The sequence below is a fragment of the Suncus etruscus genome, chromosome 6, assembly GCF_024139225.1.
Source record: "Suncus etruscus isolate mSunEtr1 chromosome 6, mSunEtr1.pri.cur, whole genome shotgun sequence".
NCBI lineage: Eukaryota > Metazoa > Chordata > Mammalia > Eulipotyphla > Soricidae > Suncus > Suncus etruscus.
Genome location: NC_064853.1, coordinates 91575486 through 91592066, shown reverse-complemented (window position 1 = coordinate 91592066; position 16581 = coordinate 91575486). Strand labels below are relative to the sequence as shown.

The following is a 16581-nucleotide window of genomic DNA, read 5'->3' as shown; positions in this document are numbered from 1 at the left end:
CTTTTTTTACCCATGGAATATACTTTGTCCTTTAAAAGCAAAATCCTCAATTTTCACGGATGTAGAACACACACATACACACACTGAAAAAAATCAAACACATAAAAGCCTATTGCCATAAATTAATCACTTGAAATAACCTATATAATCTCAGCCCTTATGTTCATCAGCTGGATCCCGGTGAACAACCATCAACTTCTTTCTTTGTAAGACGTCATTTTTAATTTTTACTTATTTCTTAAAAAATTATAGTAAAGCTATAACAAAGTCTTCCTATAAAATCACGAAGTGTTTTGTACACTGCAAAACATTTAACAAATTGTAGATGCTTTTAAATAATAACCTTGTTCAATGGGAAAATTAAGATTTACACAAATATCATTCTTAACAATGAATTCAATGTCTGCGAAAAGGTACCACTTTGCAACTGAGTATTTAACCAATAAAAAGCAAAAGGTCTTCTGATCTCACTGACACATTAACAATCTGTAAGAAAATGATCTCTAGTTAGAACTATCCTGTATTAGGTAGGATGTGTAATCCCTAGGACAATTCTTAATACAAGAAAGTAGAAACATGAGTCTCAAGAGAGGAAATATCAAAGATACTCTTTATCAAGAGTGAAACTTCGAAATCCATCTATTTAAGATGAATCACTATTCTTTTAGTTAAGCTGTTGTCATCTCTAACTTTCTCTGAGTAGAAAATAATCTACACTTCCAACTAAGTTATTCATGGTCCAATTTGTTCTCAGAATACTATAATAGGCTTTGTGAAGATAAGTTTTATAATAGGGATTTAACTTAGTGAGAAGCCAAGACTCGGAGGCCTTTAAACACAAAGAAGATGTATGTATATAAACTGCTTCCCTCCTCCAGCCCCCTCCAAGCTCCCTCACCCCCCACTTCCGAAAGGGATGCTCACCCCGACTTCAAATCTAATTTTTACAAACACTGCTGATAAAATGCTGTTTCCACAACTTCAAGTACAAATGGGTTAGCATGTTGTACAGCAGTTCTTTTTCTTTTTTCTTTTCTTTTCTTTTTTTTTTTTCCAATCTCTCCGGGAAAGCAGAAAAACTCGAAGCATTGGCAAAAAGAAACGCAGTACCAGGCTTTAAGAAAAAGGAATATTCAAATCTTCCCTCCTGGCACTTGCTTGAAGACTACATTTTAGAACTGAGTTCCCAGGATAGAACGCTCAAAGAAGAACTTGATTTTCTTGGGGAAAATTCTCAGATTGGCATCCTGGAAGAAAAAAAAAAGAGAGAGAGAGAGAAAGGAAACACGGATGACTCAGAGACATTATTTCCCCCTAAAACTTTTGATTAAGAAAATGGTAAAGACATATATAGTCATTCAAAGAATTATTCATTTGTTTTTATTTATTTATTTATTTATTTATTTTTTATTTCCTTTTCCTTCCCCTCTCCAGGCCCTGTTTTTTGGTAATGTTTATTTTATTTATATCCAAATGAGCCACTGGCTATTTGTTTTACAAACTAGTGCTAATTTATCTACATTGCAGTTGACTGTTATTATCCAAGATTGCTTAAACTTTCCCATTTTAAACATTTCAAGATTCAAATTTTAGTATTGAAATGAGCGAAAACATTTTATGTCTTTTGAACAACTAGTTTTTCTTTTCTGAACATGGGATGCCTCTGTTAACCTGGCACTTCAGACTCGTGATATTTGCATATTTGTAACAAAATATATCTACAAAAATAAGCATACACAAATGTCTGATTCCTGAGTAGAAATGTTCAAAATTCTGGCTCCAACAACTCCTACACATCGTGTCAGCATTTTGGAACCAAGACACCCTTTTCAACTTTTCTTTTCTTACAAAGGACGTTTTCTTAAATTGTTTTGAATGAGAGCCAGTCCTCACAGCTCCCCGCTTGCTTTGCAAACTGTTTATACTGTCCTCAATAACATTCGCTGGAAAGCTGTCATTCCTGGCTAAATCCTGACTTAGGGTGGAGGCTCTGCCTCCTTAAGACAAGGTCAGCGGGTCAAAATCGATTTCGGAGGCCACCTGGAGAGTCCAGGCCATGAACTGACTCAAAAAATTTATATCAGAGCTGGCAGAGCCCAGCTCCCAGGGTCAGATCCGGCCTGACTCTCCAACCGCAGGCCGGGGCATGCAAACCCAGCACAGGGAGAGGCCAGAGCTGTTGACCCTGTGAGCTGACCTCTTCAAACTTCAGGAGCATTTTTGGGGCAGTTACCACGGTGACCGGTACTCTAAAAGCTTATCCTTCTTACTGAAAGAAGGGGGAAAAATTAGATGCCTATCACTGTTTAAGAAAAAAATTTTTTTTTTGAGGGAGCACTAAATTTCTACTGCTTTCCCCCCCCCCCCATGAGACTTTGCATGGTTTTTTGAACAGTAAAATTGCACATTTAGAACAGCTCCTGCTTTTTATTTTTTAACCAACAACTGACAAGAATTTAAATAATGTATTAAAATACTTTTTAAACAATGTAATTTATTACTCGGAAATTCTAATATCGCTCTGCTTTTCTTTGAGAACAATCAGCTTTGAAACAAGATCCATCATAAATGCTAATCTATTAGGGAAAAAATAATGTAACTAAGTAACCCTTTTTTGCATCAGAAACATGCTCAAATGTTTTTCCTCAGAGAAAATTGTCCGATTTTGCTTGACTTGAAATACAATAAAATTACAAGAAAAATCAGAGCTGAGGCAGGGAGAATCATTGATGGAGCACTCGTGGCCTTACCCTAGTGAGACTTGGGGTTAGTTCCCAGCATTGTGTAGTCCCCTAACTATTGCTTAAAATTGATTTATAAGCAATGAGCAAGGAGTAACTCTTGAGAACTACCTCCGCCACCACCACCACCACCACAGAATTTGGCCCTAAATCAAAATAAATAAATAAAAAAATAAAAGCAAGGGTGGGGGAGCCGTGGCGTAAGCGGTAGGGCGTTTGCCTTGTATGCAGCTAACCTAAAGGGATCATCGTGATTATTGTTTTTTGTTTTTGTTTTTGTTTTTTTGTTTTTTGTTTTTGTGTGTGGTTTTTGGGTCACACCTGGCAGTGCTCAGGGGATACTCCTGACTCCATGCTCAGAAATTGCTCCTGGCAGTCACGGGGGACCATATGGGACACCGGGATTCGAACTGATGACCTTCTGCATAAAAGGCAAACGCCTTACCTCCATGCTATCTCTCTGGCCCCCATCCTTGTAATTATTATATTTTTTGTTTGTTTGGGGCCACATCTGAGATGCTCAGGGATTACTTTAGGCTCTGCACTCAGGGATTACTTACTGTAGTGTTCAGGGGACCATATGAGAAGCTGGAGATCGACCCTTCTGCATGCAGAGCAAGTGCTCTACTGCTATTCTATCTCTACAGCTCCAATGGGATCATTATTATTATGACAAATTCTAGTTTTAAATGACTTAAAAATAATACAAACATTAAAAAGCAACTTTGTAGGAATTGTGACTATCCATTTTAGAGTGCATGCATCATACATAGTGAGGTCCTGATTACCAGCACCAAAAACACAAAAAAGAAAATTCTCTCGGGCCCGGAGAGATAGCACAGCGGTGTTTGCCTTGCAAGCAGCCGATCCAGGACCAAAGGTGGTTGGTTCAAATCCCGGTGTCCCATATGGTCCCCCGTGCCTGCCAGGAGCTATTTCTGAGCAGACAGTGAGGAGTAACCCCTGAGCACTGCCGGGTGTGGCCCAAAAGCCAAAAAAAAAAAAAAAAGAAAAAAGAAAATTCTCTATATAGAACATTGAAAGGAAAAAGTGACTTTATTTTAGAGCAATACACTTTAAAGCTTAAAAGAAGTCATAAAATATTCAAATGTAGTCTTGTTATTAGAAAGACATAAATTAAAATTAATTCCTGGGTTCAAAGTGATAGTACTGTAACTGGACACTTGGCTTGCATCTGGGGTTTGATACCTGGCACTTCAAATGATCTCCTCCAAGCCCTGTCAGGAGTGAAGCCTGAGCTTCACTTAAAACAAATAAAAATTAATTCCTTGTTAGGCCGGAGTGATAATTCAGCAGTAGGGCATTTGCCTTGCACACGGCTGACCCAAGACGGACCTCGGTTCTATCCCAGGCATCCCATATGGTCCCTCAAGCTAGGAGTGATTTATCAGCGCATAGCCAAGAGAAAATCCTGAGCATCACTGGGTGTGGCCCAAAAACAAAAACAAAAACAAAATTAATACCTTGTGATATATACCTACATACATTTTTAAAGTCTTAATAGTTGATGGGGCTAGAGAGATATTATAGCACGTAGGCACTTGCTTAATATATAACCAACTCAGGTTTGATCCTTGGCATCCTTTAAGACCCCCAAAGCACCAAAAGAAGTAAGTTCTGAGTGCAGAGCTAGCAATGCCAGGTGTTTCTCCCAAATAGTTGATTTTTTTTTTTAAAGATTCTTACTATAAAACACTTTAGAATTACTCCAAATTGTGAGTTGAAGTGAAGTGAGTGGCTAGGGAAATAAAGAAGAACTGAGCACATGTTTTGCAGGTAGGAGCCTTTGGTTTGATCTCTGGTACAGTATGGTCCTCTAAATACTGCTGGGAAAAACCCCTAGTTAACCTTTCGGTATGGTCCCAAAAAAAAACCAAAAACACATACATGCACATGCACATGTGTGTACAAAGAAATTAAATAGAATTATAATAATTTTGTTTTGTTTTGGAGCCACAACTGGTGGTGCTTGGGGTTACTCCTGGCTCTGTATTCAGGAATTACTCTTAGTGGAGCTTGAGACACCAAATGGAGTACTGGGGATCAAGCAAAGATTGGCTACATGTAAGGCAAGAATCCTTTCCACTGTATAATAGATCTGGTTCCCAAGTCAGAATAGTTTTAAAGTATAATTTTTGTTTGTTTTGACAATCCTGAGAATGGAACCCATGGTCTCACACATGGAGGAAATGCTCAGTCCCTGAGCTACACATCCAGTGCCCCAAAGTACAGTATTTAAAATTTGGGGGCTTGGAGGTAGGGTCACACTTGCAGTCCTTGCAGGACCTTATATAGTGTAGGATTGAACTGAGGTGCAAGGTAAATTATCCACTGCCTTATCTCTTTGGACCCAAAGTATAGTATTTTCCTTCTCTCTTTTTTTTTTTTTGTTTTGTTTTGTTTGTTTTTTATTTTTTTTTTTTGGACTCCACCTGTTGATGTTCAGGGATTACTCAGGAAGCATTCCTTTTGGAGCTCCGGGGATTATATGTGCTGCCAAGGCTGTGGTCGGCCACATGCAAGGCAAGTGTAATACCTGCTGTCCTATTGCTCCAGCTTTTAAGTATATATCCTATAACCATAATAACTATATTACTTGGTTTTAAAAAAATTATGTGCTCTAAAACATAATTTTTCTGGGGTGGGAGAGATAGCACAGTGGTAGAGCTTTTGCCTTGCACTCAGCCAATTCAGGGTGGACAGTGGTTCAAATCCCTGCATCCCATATGGTCCCCCATGCCTGTCAGGAGCGATTTCTTTTTTTTTTTTTTTTTGGTTTTTGGGCCACACCCGGCGGTGCTCAGGGGTTTACTCCTGGCTGTCTGCTCAGAAATAGCTCCCGGCAGGCACGGGGGACCATATGGGACACCGGGATTTGAACCAACCACCTTTGGTCCTGGATCGGCTGCTTGCAAGGCAAACGCCACTGTGCTATCTCTCCGGGCCCCTGTCAGGAGCGATTTCTAAGCACACAGCCAGGAGTAACCCCTGAGCATCGCCGGGTTACCAAAAAAAAAAAATCAAATAAACAAACCCCCATAATTTTCTGCAAATCAAAATAATTTATTTCAGTTTTGGGGTTGAAATAATTGACTTCAGTGTTGGGGCTCTCCTTTAGTTTCTTTGATTGTTTTTCTGTGTTTTTTTTTGTTTTGTTTTGTGCCACATGCAGTGGTGCTCAAGACTTATTCCTAGCTCTGTGCTCAGAGATCATTCCTGATGGGACTCAGAAGACTACATGGGGTACCAATTGAGGATCACACGAACCCAGTCTGTTGCATGCAAGGCAGGTGCCCTGCCCACTGTACTATCTCTTCAGCTGCTCTTCTACAATTTTCTCATCAACCTCTGACAGACCAAGGTCCTAAGACCTTGTGTGTGTGCATATCCACATAAGCACAGGAGCATGCCAAGTGGATTTGCATTTTAAAAAAAAAAAACACCAGTGGGGCCGGGAAGGTGACGCTAGAGGTAAGCTAGAGGTAAGGTGTCTGCCTTGCAAGCGCTACCGTAGGACGGACCGAGGTTCGATTCCCCCCGCATCCCATATGGTCCCCCCCAAGCCAGGGGCAATTTCTGAGCACTTAGCCAGGAGTAACCCCTGAGCATCAAATGGGTGTGGCCCAAAAACAAAAACAAAACAAACAAACAAAAAAAGTGGCTATAAAACAAAACAATGTCATTGGTCAAAATATCATTTCACATCTTGTTTTGTTTTGTTTTTGTTTTTGGGCCACACCCGTTTGACGCTCAGGGGTTACTCCTAGCTATGTGCTCAGAAATCGCCCCTGGCTTGGGGGGACCATATGGGACGCCGGGGGATCGAACCTCGGTTCGTTCCTTGGCTAGCGCTTGCAAGACAGACACCTTACCTCTAGCGCCACCTTCCCGGCCCCATCATTTCACATCTTGACTCAAAGCCAAGAACAGCAACAAAAAGAAAATAACAGAAATGTAGTAAGTAAATGACATTTTAAAGTGAATACTAAAATTTTAGAGGACTATTTAAACCTACTCTTGAATGTTCATTCTGTGCTGACCTATTTTTCACTGTTTTGTGAGCACCACTCAATTCTTACAATAAAACGGTTATAAAAACAAATGTCTGTTTAATTAATCTTACTTTTTAGAAAGAAAAATATAATTTAGGCTGTAATTTTCATTCTTGTGTTCAAAACTGCCTGTGAAGGGAAAGAACAGAGGTACAGTTTGAGATGACTGTGCCACAGGGTTCAAACGCACAGGTCTTTCAATTAGTGTGGCTCTTGCCATTGCAAGTGGGCATCCAGGTGTTGAATGATTACAGTTTTGGTGCCAGATCATTCAATATGATGAATTCAGACGGACAAGCTTTCCAGCTTGGAACTCTTGGCAAGTTCCCTGAAAGACCCCTGTGACTGGCAGAGCATTAGGAACCATTAAACAGGAAATGAGATCCTCCTCAAATTTTTAAAAGAGATGATACAAATTTTAAAATGAGACAAGCCAGACCAGAATCTCCTAAACCACAAGTTTTATCTTGAGTGAAACATTATTTCTAAGTTGGATTCAGAAAAGGAAAAGTTAAAGTATCGAACAATGGCTCATTTGTACACAAGAAAACAATGCCAACTCTCTTAGCTTGGTTCCCTCTAGTCAAGTTTAGGCTCTTTCCCAAGAAAAGGCAAAAATTTGGTCCGTGTACTTTTATTAAAAAAAAAAAAACTATGGGGCCCGGAGAGATAGCACAGCGGTGCTTGCCTTGCAAGCAGCTGATCCAGAACCTAAGGTGGTTGGTTCGAATCCCGGTGTCCCATATGGTCCCCCGTGCCTGCCAGGAGCTATTTCTGAGCAGACAGCCAGGAGTAACCCCTGAGCACCGCCGGGTGTGACCCAAAAAAAAAACAAAAACAAAAAAACAAAACTATGAGAATGCTATTTTAGCATGTGTGCTACCAAGAAGACCACTATGTATAAGTATTTATTTAGGAGCTCATATGTCTGGGTTTTCTCATATGCTGAAGAATTACAAATGTTGGGGCAGCAGAAACAGTACAGCAGGTATGGTACTTGCATTGCACGAGTATTACTTAAGAGCTATGAGTAAACCCTGAGCACATTCAGTTATGGCCTAGAAACAAAACATTGCAAATATTGTGCTTCTACAGAATAGAGGCAGAAAAGGAACCAAGAAGCTATGTAGTACTTATCTTTTGAATATGTTTGAAATCTGAAGCCCAGAAAATGAACTTATTACATATGTAGTTACAAATCTAACTGGATCAGGGGCCGGGAGAGATAGCATGGAGGTAGGGCATGCAGAAGGACAGTGGTTCGAATCCCGGCATCCCATATGGTTCCCCGAGCCTGCCAGGAGTGATTTCTGAGTGAAGATCCAGGAGTAACCTCTGAGTGCTGTGGGGTATGACCCAAAAACCAAAAACAAAGCAACAGCAACAAAAAAATCTAACTGGATCCTATACCCTGATTGGTATTTCTAGACTTACATCTTCTTTATTTATTTATTTATTTTTTTTGGTGGTTTTTGGGTCACACCCGGCAGTGCTCAGGGGAAACTCCTAACTCCATGCTCAGAAATTGCTCCTGGCAGGCATGGGGGACCATATGGGAAGTCGATTCGAACTGATGACCTTCTGCATGAAAGGCAAATGCCTTACCTCCATGCTATCTCTCCGGCCCCTAGACTTACATCTTCTCCATAACAAATCCCAGTCTCTGAACTGAGATAAAGAATATTAAGAGCCCTTCATACACATTTTCAGAGCTTTGGAGATAGTTATTTGGAATATTTTCATGTATTTTTCTATTCATTTTGACCATTTTGAAATAATTAGTGCTTCATAACTGCAGTCCAAATACTCTACCTCTGGCCCTAGAGATAATGAATTTGGTAGAAAATGCTATAGAACTCACTCGTTATACTTCTGACAAAACTATTGGTATCCCACAAGCAGAAATACCACACAATAGGAATGTAAAACTATAAAATACAATGTGCCATGGGAAACTGATTATTCTCTAAACCTGATGTCCGAAGGTTCCCAGAACCTGCTGTTAATAGGATTTCTCCAGTGAATTGTTTTTATGGGTTTGTCATGCCTGATAAACACTTATTGATTTCATTTTCATCGGTGCAGAGTTTACTCTGCCAGGTTTGTAATTAAATATGGGCAAGCACAGCTTTCAGGATGTGCCTATTTAGGTTTCCAGTGACAAAAGAGTTTATCCCAGTAATCCCAGTAAGCAGTGCATGTACAACTTGAAGATGGCCAGTCCAGAAGGACTTTCACTTGGTCTCTCTTTAACATTTCTCAGTTCTACTTAAGCCTAACATTTGTCTGTTAGGATTAATGGATGCTGAAAATGAAAGTAGTAGAACTCTACAGAAAATATTCAATTTATTGCTGAAGCACCAACGCTCTTGCCTTTTTTTAAATTTTTGGTTTTTCGTTTTTTTGTTTTTGTTTTTCTTTTTTTGTGGTTTTTGGATCACACCCGGCAGTGTGCTCAGGGGTTATTCCTGGCTCCAGGCTCAGAAATTGCTCCTGGCAGGCACGGGGGACCATATGGGACGCCGGGATTCGAACCGATGCCCTCCTGCATGAAAGACAAACGCCTTACCTCCATGCTATCTCTCCGGCCTCGGTTTTTCGTGTTTTGGGTCACACCTGATGGCACTCAGGAATTATTCCTGGCTCTCTGAGCTCAGAAATCGCTCCCTGGCAAGCAAGGGGAACGATACAGGTTGCTGGGATTCAAAACACCATCCATCCTGGATCAGCTACTACAAGACAAATGCCCTATCGCTGTACTATCTCCAGCCCCCCAATCTTGTCTTTTATTTTTTTTTAAAAGGGGAAGCACACCCACAGATGTTTAGAACTTATTCCTGGCTCTATGCTCAGAGATTACTCTTGGCAGGGCTTGAAGGCACTGTATGCAGTGCTGGGGAATGAATCTAAGATGGTGCATGCAAAGCAACTGCCTTCTCCACTTTATTATCTCTCCAATCTCCAATGGTCATATTTAAATGTATCCACTGGCATATATCTAGTGGTATATCTCCACTGGGTTTTCAGTGCAGCCCCCAAGTTCCCGTTCTAACTTGTTAAGGCCTTTTCGAGAAGATCATGCTTGAATGTTGAATATTTATTTGGTTCACAGTCACAGTGGGAAATAAGATAAGAATTTAAGGGTTGGAGCATTTGTACAGTGGGTAGAACCAGCCAAGAGTGATCCTTGAGCTCAGAGTCAGAAGTAACCGCTGAGCATCACCTAGTGTGATCCTAAAACGAACAACCAAAAGCTGCAAACAAAAGAATGTAAGGGACAAAAGAAAAAGTATTAGTTATGTTAAGGGCCAGTGGTTTCACAGGGAAGGAAGGAGCAGTGTTGAGGAAGATCTTATATGTGATTAAGAGTCAGGTAGTCCTTAACTGCTATCTAGAATTTCAGAGAAATGCTATATCCTTTCCATAGATTCTAACAGGTGTTAGTAAAGGGACTCATTTTGGGTGCTAGTTACATGTTAAGTTCTGGGGGCAGGGAGGGAAAAGCTACTCTAAGCTTGCTTCCAAGGAACGTTGGATTGTCAAGGCTCCTGGTGAAGCTCAGCTTCCTTTTTCTTTTCTTTCCTTCTTTTCTTTTCTTCTCGTTCTTTTTTCTTTCTCTTTCTTTCTCTCCCTCCTTCCTTCCCTCCCTCCTTCCTTTCTTCCTTCTTGCCACAGGGGGGAGAGGTGGCTGAGGCAGGCACACCCAGCTGTACTTAAAGTTTATTCCTAGCTGTCTTCAGGGATCACTCTTGGCAGGTTGAGGGGTCACATGGATATATGGGGGTGCCATGGATCATACCTGACTGGGCGTCCTACAAGGTAAAGACCTTTCCCACTACTACTTCTAGGATCTCTTAGAGGCTGTATAGGTTGCTCAGGAGGATTTATTATTCTGTTTTTCCAGAATTCTTCTGTTTTGTTTCTCAACTCAAAAGCCTACTTCCCACTTACAAATGTGTTTTGTTTGTTGGTACCTTGTGCCCACACTCCTCATTTTCTGTTTAGCTTCAACATCTTTGTCTGGAGGATCCCTCCTGGCAGTGCTCTAGGGACCGTGTGGAGGTACTGGATAGAACCCAGGTCTCCTGCATGCAAAGCTTCTTTTTTTTTTTTTTTTTTTTTGGTTTTTGGGCCACACCCTGTGACGCTCAGGGGTTACTCCTGGCTATGCACTCAGAAGTTGCTCCTGGCTTCTTGGGGGACCATATGGGACGCCGGGGGAATCGAACCGCGGTCCGTCCTAGGATAGTGCAGGCAAGGCAAGGCACCTTACCTCCAGCGCCACCGCCCGGCCCCACATGCAAAGCTTCTGCTTAGTCCATTGAGCTATCTCTTGGCCATATTTTTCTTTTCAGAATCAAAGATGAGGGACTGGAGAGATAGTACAGTGGATAAGGCACTTGTCTTGCATGTTGCTGACCTGGGTTTAATCCCCAGCATCCATCTGGTCCCCCAAGGACTTCCAGGAGTAATTTCTGAAGGCAGAGATAGGACTAACCCCTGAGAATAATCCCTGAGTTTGTTTTGGTATAACCCAAAACAAACAAACAAAAATGAGAGACCAGAGGCTGAAGCCATAGTGTAGTAAATAGGTGTTTGCCTGGCACAAGGTTGATTTGGGTTCATTTCTAGCCTCCCATTTGGTCCCCCAAGCACTGCCAGGAGTAATTTCTGAGTGCACATCCAGGAATAACCTGTGAGTATCACCCATTATGACTTCCACAAAAAAAAAATAAATAAATAAAAATAAAAAACACGAAAGACCAGGCTGGAGAGATAGCATGGAGGTAGGGTGTTTACCTTGCATGCAGAAGGACAATGGTTCAAATCCTGGCATCCCATATGGTCTCCTGAACCTTCCAGGAGTGGTTACTGAGCATAGAGCCAGGAGTAACCCCCACGTGTGACCCAAACAAACAAACAAACAAAAAACCCAAAAAGACCAAAGTCAATGATAATACATGCTGGAGGTCCAGGATGATCCTTGGCCCCAAATGGTGTCCCCCATGCATTGCTCAGAGAATCTGAAAGTAGCCCTTAGCAACACTGGGTGTGGCCCAAAACAAACAGAATCAAGGGTGGGAGCTTACTTAGCAAAGTGAGCAAAGCTCCATTTTTTTAAATATATTTTTTATAGTAAAATGATCATAGTTGGGATACAGTCACAAACAGAACATCCCCTTTCACCAGTGTAACATTTCCCCCTCCCCTCTTCCCATCCCCTGCCTGTATTCGAGACAGGCATTCTACTACAGTTATTTGTTTTTAAGTTCAGTAAACTTTCTTTTTCTTTTTGGTTTTTGGGCCACACCCGGCGGTGCTCAGGGGTTACTCCTGGCTGTCTGCTCAGAAATAGCTCCTGGCAGGCACGGGGGAACATATGGGACACCAGGATTCGAACCAACCACCTTAGGTCCTGGATTGGCTGATTGCAAGGCAAACGCCACTGTGCTATCTCTCCGGGCCCAACTTTCTTTTTCTTAAAGAATAAGAATAAAAAAATATAGTAAAGGTGTGATAGTGGCAATCGCTGTTGTTTGCATAGGTCCAGAAAAATATGGGGAAAACAGAGCTTCACTTTTTTTTTTTTTTTTTTTTTTTTAAAGGCTTTATTTCTTTTTTTTTTTTTTTTTTTTTGATTTTTGGGTCACACCCGGCAGTGCTCAGGGGTTATTCCTGGCTCCAGGCTCAGAAATTGCTCCTGGCAGGCACGGGGGACCATATGGGACGCCGGGATTCGAACCAATGACCTCCTGCATGAAAGGCAAACGCCTTACCTCCATGCTATCTCTCCGGCCCCAGAGCTTCACTTTTAAGGTTCACCACGGAGTAATGAATGAAAAGTTGCAGGCTTTTCCCAGTGGCTGGTCCTGCTTTAAACAATGTGAATGAATGAATAAAGTAGAAAGCCTATCTGGAGTACAGGAGAAGGTGGGTTGGGGAAGAGGGAGATTTGGGACATTGGTGATGGGAATGTTGCACTGGTGATGGGGGGGGGGTGTTCCTTACATGACTGAAATCCAACCACAATCATGTTTGTAATCAAGGTGTTGAAATAAATATATTAATAAAAAAAAACTTTTCTCAAGCTGGGTTTTTTTTTTTTTTTTTTTTTTTTTTTTGGTTTTTGGGCCACACCCGGTGACGCTCAGGGGTTACTCCTGGCTATGCGCTCAGAAGTCGCTCCTGGCTTGGGGGACCATATGGGACACCGGGGGATCGAACCATGGTCCGTCCTAGGCTAGCGCAGGCAAGGCAGGCACCTTACCTTTAGCGCCACCGCCCGGCCCCCAAGCTGTTTTTTTATTCCAGGCACAGGACGCCCTTTCAGTTGCTCAGCAATTGTTCTAACCCTGGGACAGGAGAGCCTCTCTCTCAAGAAGAATAACATTTCTGAGCAGACAGCCAGGAGTAACCCCTGAGCATCGCTGGGTGTGGCCCAAAAACAAAACAAAACAAAACAAAGAAGAAGAAGAAGAAGAAGAAGAAGAAGAAGAAGAAGAAGAAGAAGAAGAAGAAGAAGAAGAAGAAGAAGAAGAAGAAGAAGAAGATGCAGAACTAAATGTAATGATTTTTTTTTTTTGGTGGGGGGTTGGGTCACACCCAGCAGCACTCAGGAGTTATTCCTGGCTCTCTACTCAGGAATCGCTCCTGGCAGGCTCAGAGGACCATATGGGATGCCGGGATTCGACCACCATTTTTCTGCATGAAAGACAAATGCCCTACCTCTATGCTATCTCTCAGGCCCAAATGTAATGATTTTTGACTTTGGCATGAGAGTGGACCTGAGCCCTTGAGAATCCTTTACATTTGCATATAGGAAAGAAAGACTAATGAGGGGGTGAGGGGAATGCCACTTGATGATCTCTTTCCCATGTTGCTCAAATGAGTTATGGACTCCAGAACAAATTTTTATGGCTGGAGAGTTGCACACTTTAGTCTGCACTCAGCCCTGAATCAATCCCCAGAGTCGCATGGTCTTCAGAGTATGCAGAGAGCAACTGATACATGTGACTCTAGAACCAAAAGCAAAAACTTTGGTGAAGGTTATAAAGATGGGGGCCCAATAGAAAACCCTCCCTCATTTTTCTGTTGTTGTTGGGCCACACTTGGCAGTGGTTAGGGATTCATCCTGGTGGGCATTGGGGTGCCAGGGATTGAACCCGGATTGACCCTGTGCCAAGGCAAATACCTTGCTCACTGTACTGTCCCATAGGTCCTTTTGCTCTTCCTGCTCAATGGCACTCTGGAACTGCAGGACCTGGGGGCAGGTAAGGGAGAATCGAAAGGAGGTGGGCCCTTTACTTTTGCTTTCTTTTTTTCTCTTCTGTTTTTTGGGTCACACCCAGCAGAGCTCAGAAATTACTCCTGGTTCTACTCTCAGGGATCACTCCTGGTGAGCTTGGGGAATCCTGTGAGTTGCCAGGGTTAAATCCAAGATGGCATCTTACAAGGCAAGCACACTACCCACAGCACTATATCTCTAACCAAAAGAATTCCTTTTTTTCTTGGATTCCCACAGCCGGGGCTCTCGAGTGACTGCTGTTGAATTCATATCATGTTCTGTCTTTTTGCCTGCCAGAACCATCTATAAACAAGAAGCCAGCCACAGGATAAAGTCTTCTCCCTCTCCCCATCTGCCAATACCAGTTTCATGGATTGCCAAAACTCCACGGTAAAACTTTTTGAAAAGTTATTGCTAACAATAAATTTGGGTTGATAAACTGTCCCGTTAGAAGTCTTTCCAGAGCTAAAATAACAGCCACAAGAGTGAGCAGCAGAGCAGCAGTAGGCACAGGCCACAGATCAGGCAGTGTGGCTATGCTTGGGACTGTGTCCATACCATACCAGGGCCCCATTGCTAGAGAACTGATATGGAGCCTGTAGGAAGCAATCAGCACTCACTTGTTCTTGCCCCTTGCTCCTGCAGCTCTCACAGCTAGACCAGAGGTGCCGCGCTGCCCCTTCTTCAAATAACCTTTCAGGGTGCTCACACCTCTGGGTTCCTGGCCATGGACAATTTACAATCCCAGCTCTCCAAGCTTTTGGTTTGAATTTCTGGGCCCCTCTGGTTGCCTTCCCCCCACTAGTGTTGGATAGTGCCAACAGTTGTGCCTCTCTGTATCCTATGTCAGAGAACAGTATTAAGAATAGATGCTTTAGGAAATAACATTTTTACCTGTGGTGTATGGTCAGAATGTGAGTGTATCAAAGCGTTTTAGAACTTCAGATAAATCTGAAAAAGATCTTTTAGAGTTTGCACACAAAAGCATTATAAACTGCCCTTTCTTCCACCACCACTCCCCACACCATACAGACGCATAAATTTACAAAAGTACCCTTTATTTATTTATTTTATATTCTAGGTTTGCTGTGTGATATAAATTTAGGAACAATTTTAAGTATATATATATATATATATATATATATATATATATATATATATATATATATATGCATTTTCTTTGGGAGGGGGGCACACCAGCGGCACTCAGAGGTTACTCCTGCACTCAGAAATCACTCCTAGCAGGCTCCAAAAAACCATATGGGATGGGCCCGGAGAGATAGCACAGCGGCGTTTGCCTTGCAAGCAGCCAATCCAGGACCAAAGGTGGTTGGTTCGAATCCCAGTGTCCCATATGGTCCCCCGTGCCTGCCAGGAGCTATTTCTGAGCAGACAGCCAGGAGTAACCCCTGAACATCACCGGGTGTGGCCCAAAAACAAACAAAAAAAAAATGCTGGGATGCTGGGGATTGACCTCAGATTGCTCCATGCAAGGCAAATGTCTACTCGCTGTTCTATCACTTTACCCCCTATATATGCATTTTCTATGCTGGCTATAACTTCTCTCACGTGGCTTACAAATAGTTATCCAATCCTAAGGTATCAATTTCTACTCTCCTAGGAAAATTCCACTTTTCTCCAACTCAATTTTAGCTTTTGGAATTTCAAGTGACTGGCGCTTAAGTTAAGATTCTTGTTAACTGGGAGCCTTTTCTTATGCCTCTGCATTCTACAAATAAGATGCATTGTCACATAATTGATAGGAAAAAACTCAGCTGCACAGATTCTAAGCAACCTTTTCCTACAGAAATAAGACAGTCTCACATTTTGTTGTTGTTGTTGTTGTTATTTCTATTTGGGGGCAAATGGGCAGTACACATGATTTACTGCTCATGCTTTATTTTGTCTCTGTGATCACGGATCACTCCTGGTGGGGCTCTGGAGATTAGAGATCAGGTGGAGTGCTAGGCATCGAACCAGTGTGGGCTACATGCAAGGCAAAGGTCAACAATCTGGCATTTCTGAGTTTAAAATATGTTCTATTTGGATAGTGAGACCAGAACTAGCCAACTGACTTAAAAGGTACCATTTGATATAAATGGCTGGGAACCTACTGTGAAGAAAGGCAGAATACAGCACAGTTTTCTTTTCTGCTTACAGAACAGTGCCCCCCCACCTTTAATTATCACTACCTAATAAGAGCAAAAGACCATTGATATCTAGGTTTCAAAGCTAATTCTGTTAGATTGTTCCTTGGCTATACCCTGTGATGCTCAATGTTGCTAAGGGATGCTGGGGATCAAACCCTGGTCAGGGCATGCAAGACAAGTGTCCTATCTGCTGTGCTATCTGACCAACTCCCCAAAGCTATTTCTGGACACCTTTAAGTTTGTTTCCTCTCCCATATATAGTAGAATTTTAAATTAGGTATTTTCTGTTACCAACGAATCATTCAGATTTGAATTTTTGTTGTTGTTTGTTT

The 16581-nt window shown here is 41.9% G+C and overlaps 1 long non-coding RNA gene across 2 annotated transcripts in view; it reads right to left on the bottom strand.

Annotated features, from left to right (window-relative positions):
• Window positions 1–420: 420 nt before the first annotated feature.
• The window catches only part of LOC126012110 (uncharacterized), a 176095-nt gene continuing 159934 nt past the window's right edge, over window positions 421–16581 (bottom strand). For both annotated transcript variants that reach the window (XR_007496782.1, XR_007496781.1), the window contains one exon: window positions 421–1247. This is a non-coding gene — a long non-coding RNA (uncharacterized LOC126012110). The remainder of the gene's footprint in view (window positions 1248–16581) is intronic.